This window comes from Lissotriton vulgaris, chromosome 2_1 (genome assembly GCF_964263255.1).
Source record: "Lissotriton vulgaris chromosome 2_1, aLisVul1.2, whole genome shotgun sequence".
In the NCBI taxonomy this organism is placed as follows: Eukaryota; Metazoa; Chordata; class Amphibia; order Caudata; family Salamandridae; genus Lissotriton; species Lissotriton vulgaris.
This window is the reverse complement of record NC_141687.1, coordinates 752610060-752620962: the sequence shown is the minus strand read 5'-3', so window position 1 is coordinate 752620962 and position 10903 is coordinate 752610060.

The following is a 10903-nucleotide window of genomic DNA, read 5'->3' as shown; positions in this document are numbered from 1 at the left end:
GGTCGTCCGAGTTCCACTGTGAGGTATCTGTAGGAAGGACAGCGTGGACTCCCCCCCCATCCCCACACTCTCTATCCGCTGTCGCGGATATCCGGCCCCCTGGAAATTAGTAGGAGGGGCATCTAGCCGCCTCCCCCCTGGGAGGGGCCTATGGCCGTCTCCCCCTAGGCGACCCATCCTTAGTGGGTGCCGCCTCCCCTTGGAAGGGCCAATGGCCGCCTCCCCCCGGGCGCTCCCATCCATTCTGGGTGGCGCCCCCCTCTAGGGACCTTGAAATTACTGCTCACCGATCATGACCTTACCGCCCGACCAAAAAATAAATACGACAGTTGTTTACCTACTAAGGAAGGAAAAAATTCTGACATAGCCTTTATGTGTCATCAACTGCTCTCTCCTACAAAGAAAAACATTATCCTACAGGCAGAAGTCACATCCTTATCTTAAACATTCCTTTACTTTTTCTACTAAGGAAAAAAGGCCTATCTCAGCAAAACTTTATTCAAACCAAACATTGCCATAAGGGGCTGGTGGGTGGGTCAAAATTGCCGCTTGTTCCGTCGAGGGCTCACGAGCAACGAGTGGGTGCAGCCTTCAGAGCACAGGAACAAGAGGACGCTTCTTCGGATTCTCGCTCTATTTATTCTTCTGCGGGAGGGCGTGTACCCTCCTCTGGTACGCCTACTGGGCGTGGTCTTCTGTGTAGGTGTCTAGCCCCTATCCTAAAGGAGTGGGTCCCAAAATCGCACGGGTCCATGCCGGCAGCAGCGATTGTCAGTGCTAGCACCCTCTGGAACTGAAATCTCGTCAGTGGGATGCCATCCTTGTGCCTCAGCAAACTCCCCCCCCATGTAGCCGCCCTTAGTGCCAGGTATTCCTCTATACACTTTATCGGGCACGTGGGGGACCCTCGCGAGCGCTGCACAACAACACTATTTCCCATAGCTCCCTGGTCAGTTTTGGACCTGGCTATCGAGATCACCATTGAATCACCCCTAATTTGGACGTGATCCCTGCACAAGCGTCCCTCCACCTCTTTCTTGTTCCTTGCGACAAGTTCGCTCACTCGCATAGCCCCATGGAATGCCAATGCAAAGGCTGCCTGGAACAGAACTGCTTCGAAATGGGAGGAGCACGTCTCGTCCAGCTTTGCTATGAGTAGAGATAACCTGTCTAAGCCAATCGGGCGCCTCGCATCTTGCTTGCGACCCTCAAGGCGCTGCCAGCCGCGAAGGGCTTTCTTAACCAAAAAGGAACCCGTCGGGTCTTTTATGCCATGCACCTGCGCCATGAATGAAATGGCCGCCCTATGCCTACTAGCCGTTGCCGCTGATCGGCCTTTTCTGTGCAGCGCAACAAGGAACCCCAGGAAGGATTCCTCCTGACCCCAGCTCTGTCTCCCTGTCGGACCCAAAAATGTGCAGTAGGAACGAAACGCTCCTTCGTAAGCCTTCCTTGTCCTGGGGGCTAAGCTTGCTGCCACGAGGTCTTGTAATCCGGGGCACCGATTAGCCATAGCGCTTCGGGGAACGGTGCCGCCACTAGGTCCGCTGTAGGTAGATAGCCCCTGAACGCCTGCATATGTGAACGAGAGAGTGCATCAGCTGCATGATTCAGTACGCCTGGCACATGTTTCGCCCTGAACTGTACATTCAATCTCATGCAAAGCAGTACAACTTCTTTCAAAAATCTCAAGATCCATTTGCAGCGTGCTGCCTGTTGGTTAATGCACTCGACAACAGTCATATTATCAGACCAAAACACCACTGAGCGGTCCCTGAAGTCGTCTGGCCATGCCATCAGAGCAACCCAAATGGGGAATAACTCCAAGAACCCAATGTTACCTGTGATACCGCTGGAGTGCCACCAGGTCGGCCATGCTTGCGCCGACCATCGGTTACCAAAGATGGCCCCAAATCCCACGCTCCCAGCTGAGTCAGTCCACAGACCAAGTTCGTCTGAAGATGCTGGTGGCTTGTTCCACACTACTCGACCGTTGAAGTCCGCCAGAAATGCCAACCAAATGCGCATATCCTGGCGGACCTCTGCCGACAGTCTCGTACTGTGGTGTCCCTCCTTGAGACCCACCATAGCTTGTGCAATAGAGCGTGAGAAGGGGCGGGCCATTGGCATTACCCTCAAGGCAAAGTTCAGCTGACCGACTGTTTGCTGTAACTGGTGCAGGGTCACTTTTTCCTTGCCCAGGCATTCTATCAGGGAAGCCCTGAATTTGGCTACCTTTTCCGTCGGTAAACGGAAACATCCTTCCACAGAATCGAGCTCAATTCCGAGAAACTCGAGTGAGGTAGATGGCCGACCGTCTTACCTGGTGCCAGTGGGACTCCGAACTCCCGCATGAGAATGCAGAAGTCCCCTAGCGCCTGCGCACAACTCGTATCGCCTGCTGCCCCCAAAAACAGGAAGTCATCTAAATAGTGCATCACATGCTTATGGCCTGTGGCCTCAGTGAATACCCACTGTAGAAAACAGCTGAACATTTCGAAATAAGCACAAGAAATGGAGCAACCCATCGGCATGCATTTATCCATATAATAACTCCCTTGAAATGCAAAACCTAGCAAGCGCTGATCCTGTGGGTGTACCGGGAGCAACCGGAACACCGATTCCCAGGCGATTTAACATGGCCACGGCATCATCGAACGATGCGTACCGCACTGAACAAACCTCTGGGTCGATGGCTTCGTTCACCGAGGAACCCCTTGGAGCAGACAGGTTATGAATAAGTCTAAACTCCCCAGGGTCTTTCTTCGGGACAACCCCTAATGGGGAACAGATGAACTCCGCCACCGGCGGGCGATGAAAAGGCCCTTCCACCCGCCCTAAGCTGACTTCTTTTGCAATTTTCTTCTCTGCAACGCTTGGGTCGTGCTGTACCGATAACTGGTTTTTACAAAAGGAGTCCCCCCGAAAATCCCCCGCCGGGATGTGGAAGCCATGTAAGAATCCCTTCCTCAACACCCCAGCGGATACATGATCAGGGTATTTGTTCAACCAAGGAGTCAGAGCCATGATATCAATGGGTGTAGGCAATCGGTTACAACGTCCTACCTCACTCCTGCTTAGACCCTCCTTTACCTCCCGTCCCGCTGTTTTTAGACCTACAGGTACTCTCCGGGTGTGAGGAGTTCCCACAGCCCGCACACGCATGCTTGAACCTACATGTTCCCTGGGGTCTGTTACAGTTGCCTCGATTGAAAGCCCAACAAACCCCACGCTTGCCGCCATTCCCGCCGGTCTTGGGCTGATAATCCCCACCGGCGCCCGCTCGAAAGGGCACAGCGGGCTTTTGGCGGACGAACCCTGACCCGCTCCCGCCTGGCGAGGACGTACCCGCCGCCCCTGGCAAGAGCTGTTTGTGCCATGACACCGAGTCAAGGCAATCCCAAGTCAAAGTAGCATCGAATTCTTTCGCTTTCCGAAATTTAATATCATAACCTTTCCATTCATCCCCCTCATACATTGAATAAAAATCCATAATCCGATTTTGATAGCAAGCTAACTCAGTCATTAGTTCAGGTTTTCGTTCCCCCATGACTGCAATAAATATAGAAAAGGCCTTAACCCAGTTCGTTACTGTCTCATCAACCCTGAATTCCGCCATCTTGGCGCGCCAGGCGCTCGGGCGCCATAAATCCTTCTGGGTTTTAGCATATTCCATCTCGCGATGGTCAGTCAATAATGAAAACATGTTAACATATTTGTCTCCCCATATTAATTCTTTCGTGGCCATAGGGATGTGCTGTGCCACCCTTTCCCGCCTCGAGGGTAATGAACCCTCCCCCGCCATTGGCAATGCGAGCTTACCAGGTTCGGCCGTTGTATCCGCCCTCTTCTCGCGACCAACTGCAGGTCCTCCCGGTGCCACCTGTGGGGAAACAAGAGGAACATTCGCCGTTGCGGCCTCTCTCGACTGCCGCAATTGCTCGATTATTAGTCTGACCTTCTCGGCCGGGTCTCCCGCGGCCACTGCTCCCCCTGCTTTTTTCTTGAGCCATGGCAACACCGCTGCCAACTGGATGGCCAATTCGGGAGGCATCTCCTCATCATTAGCGGGAGTAATTACAACCGGGATCGGCAGACCTATATCTGGGCTTGGTACCGGGATGTCTGCCGGCGTGACGGGGGCGACTGGGGGTACCTCTGGAACCAGGACCTCCCCCGAAACCGCCCTCCTCTTGACCCGTTTCCCTCTACCCTCGGGGATGACTCCCGGCAAGGCCGGGCCTATTACCTTCTTAGGGCGACCTGAGTTGCTCAGTGCCGCCAGCTGTTTTTTAACCTCCGACAAACCTCGACCGATCGATTCAACTTTTCCGAGTTTTCGGTCCATGCAAGCCACCCGGTTCGACAATAGGCGTAATACCTTCTCCGTCTCTGAACCCTTTCCTGCTTTCTTGCCAGCCATGGTTTCGAGTATTCTGCTCTTTAGTCGATTAACGAGGTCCTGGATCCGTCGTACTCCAAATAACTGAAAGAGAAACAACAAGATTACAAGTTCTCAAAATTGCCGCTTGTTCCGTCGAGGGCTCACGAGCAACGAGTGGGTGCAGCCTTCAGAGCACAGGAACAAGAGGACGCTTCTTCGGATTCTCGCTCTATTTATTCTTCTGCGGGAGGGCGTGTACCCTCCTCCGGTACGCCTACTGGGCGTGGTCTTCTGTGTAGGTGTCTAGGACAACCCCTCTTGGGCGGGAAAAGGCGCGCCCCGGCTACGCCGCTTCGGGCATACCAGCCGAGCCACGCCCCCGCCCAAAATGGTTTCCCGGGGGGATCGGGGCACCCAACCATACGTTCGGGGGGACCGAGTGGTCGCCCCTTTCCATTACATTCCTGCAGGTCACATTAGATAAATGGTCTAAACAAAATGTAAACGCATGGTGAAGGGCTCTGATAATATTAACATTTGTTCTAAATTAACGCCGCCTCAGGCCTTCTAATGAAGGGTAGTTGCAATAAAAATGTCGAAAGTTTTTCTGTTCTAGTCCACAAAATCAGCACTTGTATTTCTTATTCTTAGGTCGCCTTGTTAAGACGTGGATTCTTACAAGGAAGGAACGCTACAAAATCTAAAACTGAAAATGCTGTTGAATGCCTGGATGCAAACAACTGTCCATTAGCATTGTGGCTGTAAGGTGACATAGTTGTAGAACAAAACGTGCCCCACTCTGACCTGAATACCAATCTTTCACATACACTGCATAATTCATCTCTTCCTGCACTTTATTCTTGGGGACCTTCTTTTTACACACCTGTCGCAGCCCAATCGTGATTAAGATTGATGGTAAAAAAAAAATCCACCTTTCAAAATAGGCGCCCAGGGACGAATGTTATATGTAAGGATCTCATCCCACCATCTAGGTTCGAATGCAATCTTCAACTCTTCGTGTATCAGTGCGCAGGCTGTAGAAATTCAGTAATGAAGCCTAATTGATTGTTGTCCTACTGCCGCTCCTAGCCTTAACTCAGGCATGATCACTGCCTGTGGAAAACCTCTCCTAAAGCCAATATTGGATCTAAAAACATTGGACCAGATTGCATTCAGCTTGCATTTGCAGAGAGCCCATACACAACTGCAGCATCACTTCTAGAATCAGTTTTGTTCTTAAATACTTCATAAACTGAAGTGTGGGACACCACCAAAAAGAGCCACAGAGCTTTTCTTTAAACACTTCACCTGAAAAGCATGATTTTGTAACCCATAGGATAACTTATTATCAAATGCAATACCAATATATTCATATTGTTTTGCATCTTGTACTTGGTTGCATTTAACCAATCCTGATAAAATTTGAAGATTTCTGACCAGTTTTGTTTAGCAAATTGATGCACATTTTATCCAGATTTCATACTTTGTGGCGTTAATACAATCTCAGAAGACAATGTATGAAAATCTTTAAATGCCCTTTCATTGTCTCAGCTTTACAGAGCTTTCTCATGCCTTTCAACCTCACTCATATCCTCAGTACATCCTGGCTAAGCCTCAAAGTTAATCTTCTCATCTAAGCCTTCATTTGTCCAAGACCCAATAAGGGGGTCAGGAGCTCTGCTGTGTTCAGTTACAGAAGTCCTACGTGGGAGGCCCCAGGGGAAACTACCTCCTATTTTGGACATTGTTTGGTCACTGATTTGAAGCACCAACTACAAAGCAGGATCATCTATAGGTTTGGAATGGATAACTATTGAGGATGATTGGTGGGATGGGATTGTCTTCTGCATGGTGTACAGTCATGGTCTCCTGCGTGCCTGGCTGCAAGTATCTGGACACAGAGGGATGCAGCAAGAGAACCCTCTGTTCAGTTGAGTAGCGCAGTGGTTGCAACATACTGTGTTTTGTAGGGAATAAGACAAATTCTTTTTACGTGTGTCACAGGAATAGGAGCCTACTGCCAATTTATTGAATGTTCCACTTCTGACGGTGAACCTGGAATGCTAGCACAGAGATCTATTGTGCCTGAAAGTGAGCAAGTATGCTTGTGAATTTTGGTTTACATTGCATGAGCATCTGAGTGAACTCAGAGGAACACATACTATTGTCCTTCATTTTGTAAACCCCTGACCTGTTCATATGCATACGATGGAGATGAAGTTGCTTTCCCAGACAATGGAAGCATATTGCTCACATTCCTTAGACTGGAACGAGGGAGCACAGACCTATTCTTGACTTATGACTGGTCCTAGATCTGTCCTAGACCTTGAGGGACGCACCAAGAAGACCATCTCTAGTGACAAGAGAACTACTGTCCCTGTCACGGGGTCAGGTATGTAGAACAGTTGTTGCAGCATACTAAGGAATTTTGGTATACATAGTCAAAATAACAGCGGTCCCTGGTTCTAAGTCATGAGAGGAAATGTTAACATAATAAAGTTTTAATAACATAAATAAAACAAAAACAAGCAGTTAAAAAAAATTAAACAGTGATAATAAGAAAGTATCAGTGAGGAACATGTGATTGGTGTAAAAAAAGGTGAACACCCTAAATATCGATTCCAAAATATCTAATGGACAAAATATTGAATCAAAAATATAGATAGGACAGAATATCGAAATTGGGGTAGGAATTAGCGAATTCCACAATATTGAATTTTATAATATAGATTCCCATAAGATCGATTTTTTTTTTTAGTGTTATGTTTGGTAGTATATGTGTTAAAATTATGTATTATTTTTCTAATGTATGTTTAGTTTTTTTTGAGTAATGAATGTTATGTAATTTAATTTTTGTGTAATTTAATTCCGTAGCGGGTTGTTAGTTTATAGGGGAACAAGGTGGGAAGTAATTTAATTATATTAAATTAAATATAGTTTTTTATGTATATGTATTGATAATTATTTGATTGATAATTAATTATTAATTGGTAATTAAATTTGATAAACTGGTAATTAATTTGTATTAATTGATTAATTGATAATTATGTTGTATTTTTTATTATTAGGAGCGGGTTGTGGGTTTATAAGGTTAGAAGTAATTTAAATATAGTAAATTAAATATTACATTTTATTTATATGTATTGATAATTAATTAATTGTTAATTAATTAATATTTGTTAATTAGTGTTTAGTAATTGGTAATACATTTTTATGAATTGGCCATTAATTTTTATTAATTGATTAGTTGATTATGTTATTTGCATGTTTTATTATTAGGAGCGGGTTGTGGGTTTATAGGGGAATTGGGTGGGAAGTAATTTAATTCTAAAAAAGTTAATATTTATTTTTATGTATAGATAATTAATTATTTATTCGTAATTAATTTATTAATTGATAATATTGTTTTTTAATTGGTAATTAATTGTTATTAATTGGTTATTATTTTTAATTATTTTTTTATTGGTATTGATAATTAATGTAATCTTGTTTTAATATTTAATCATTTCTTCCTCTACTGTTGCACTCTCTGGAGTGGGAATAGTAATTTTTACCCCTACGCTATCCAACGTTTTCCCTACTGTTGCACTCTCTGGAGTGGGAATAGTAATTTTTACCCCCCGCTATCCAACGCTTTGCCTACTGTTGCACTGTTTAGAGTGGGAATTGTAATTTTTACCCCTAACCTTTCCAACGCTTTCCCTACTGTTGCACTCTCTGGAGTGGGAATAGTAATTTGTACCCTCCCGCTATCCAATTCTTTCCCTACTGTTGCACTCTTTGGAGTGGGAATATTAATTTTTACCCTTAATCTATCCAATGTTGTCCCTACTGTTGCACTCTCTGGAGTGGGACTAGTAATTTTTACCCCTACGCTTTCCAACGTTTTCAGTACTGTTGCACTTATTATTAATTACCATAAAAAATGTTATTTTAATTAATTTAATTATTATATTTTATTTATTTTTTATATTCATATAATATGTTTATTTATATATGTATGTCAATATATTTGTATTAATGTTCTAAATATTTTATAATTAAGATTATTAATTATTTTATAATATTGTTAAGGACATTTATATTTTAAAAAGTTTTACATTTTATTTATCATTTTTACATTTTAAGCTTTTTTACTTTATTTTAATTATGTTTTATTTAATTATGTTCATTATTTAATTACATTTCTAGTATTTTTAATACATTTAAAAAATGTGATATTTTAGTTAACTATATTTTAACATTCTATATTTTGGAATCAATATTTTTGTACTTACCTGTTTGTAGATCAGCATTCTATATTCTGTCCCTCGATATTTTGGCGTCAATATTTTGATAATTCGATAATTTGTCCTTCGATATTTCAATACGGATCCGTACAAAAAATGTGACACACAAATAATAAATGTGACATAACTGTTTCACAGACAACTACATTACTTACAACCCTGTACAATATAGAATGGTACATAAATTTGCAAGGCAATGGCATTCCGGTCCAATTAAATTGAGGGATCATCATCAGGACCCAAGCAACATGGAGAGCTCGAGAGTAAGGCAAGAAATAGGTTGAAACCTAAATTGAGGGTTTCTGCAGTGATTTCCAAGATACAGCAAAAGGCTATGGTGGCCGGATATAAGGTTTTTTACACATCTAGGATTGGGGCAGGATCTGGGAGAACAATTGTGGCCATTGCCCAGCTAGGTATCCTAGATACTGTATCTATATTATGCTTGTTATACAGTGAACGCCTAGGTTTGTATCATATACCTTGTACCAATGATAGGATGATTACACTACCATTGTCTATCAGGGATCTTGATGCTATTTACCTTGTTTTTATGTAACTAAGACAATTACCTTGTAAAGAGCTCTGATACCCGCAAGGGTCTGGTTCGCGCTGTATAATACTCTAAAAAAAAAATACAATTTAAAGCGAACTGCCCACTTGATGGAAAAAAACAAAAGTTATGTATAGTTAGGTAGTAATATACTATTCTAGAACTGAAAATCATGCCATGAAGGAGCCCGCAGTAAGAATTGATTGAATCAGAGAGACAGGCAAAATGATGGGTGTCCACTCTGAATTGTCAGTACTATACATTGCAAGTGTGCCTGAGTGAACCAGAGTGGCACATGCCTTTGGGTACCATTTTGGAAACCCTTGTACTGTCCATGCGCATAGGATGGAGGTGAGGTTGCTTTCTCAGACAATGGAAGTATATTACCTGGATTCTTTGACTGGAGGGAGGGAACGTGATTTTGATACAGCTCGGTCAGGGTGAAACCAGCCGTGGGATGCTTGTGTTCCATTTCAGGGAGGACCAGGCCCGGCAGTTCGGGCTGGACTTTTCTTTTATTCTACACTTTGTTGCATTTCCAGATACTAAGCAGAAATAGTAAATCCAAAGGGACAATGAAGCAGTCAAACCCATGTGACATTGAACATTTGAACATCTCGCATCCTACTCCTACATTCAAGATAAGACATTATGCAGACTTTTATAAAAATAGTAGCAGGAAACAGCCAAATAACATAACATTACACCCTCCTCTCCTTGCAGTCCCTTCCCTGAACACACCTGACAATCTGAACAAGAGCAATTCTAAAATCAGCTATTAGCTAAGGGAGACCCCATATGAATTTATTAGTAAAAACCCTCTAGCGTCCTGTATTAATATGAATTTAGATGGTGGACCTCCTACAAGAATCAGATATTCGCGTAATCTGTGGCGGTGGTGGAGGGGGAGTGAATGTCTCTGAAAGTGTTCCATAGCCCACATCATCGTCATCTCATCGGTCCACTTCGGTCAATTCACCTTAGTCAGCTACAAACAGTAGTGGCAAACATAGCCACTACCCTGAGACCTATGTCTTAGAGAAATGTATGAATGGGTTCCAGATTAACTCAAACATTGGGAGGCAGACCTGGGGCTTATATATACAGCTCTCATATGTGGCTATTCTCAAAGGGTATGCCATTCTTTCAGCAGTTGTAGGAAGAACAGGTGACTGTCAATGTGACTATCCATTTGGGCCAGTGCGCAGACATGTCATCCAAGTCTGAGACATGGTGCAGAATAGCCTGTTTAGCTGACTCCATGAAGGGACAGGCATGCATATTTGTAATGTGCGCCAAACTGTCTGCCAGTATATTTGGAAATGTGGGCCGGACCAAAGAATGTGCCCGCGGTCACACTGCGCTGCAGCACATCACCAGCAGCTGTCGTCTAGTGCAAACCCAGACATTTTGAGCTTGTGTGGGGTCCAGTACCAATTGAGCAATAATTAAAAAAAAAATTCAGTCTTGCTTCTCTAGGAGTCATGGTGCTCCATAATAGTGGCCCTGTTTTCATCTCGGTAGTGCAGATCTGGCACCATCTGCCCATGTGACTTTGTTTCCGCTCATGTGGTTGCTGAGTAAAGGTGGTCAAAGTACAAACTGGTGATCACACCAATGGACTTCCCCCATGTCAGCAAGTTTTTCTGAATCGGAGAACTGAGGTAAAGGCCACAG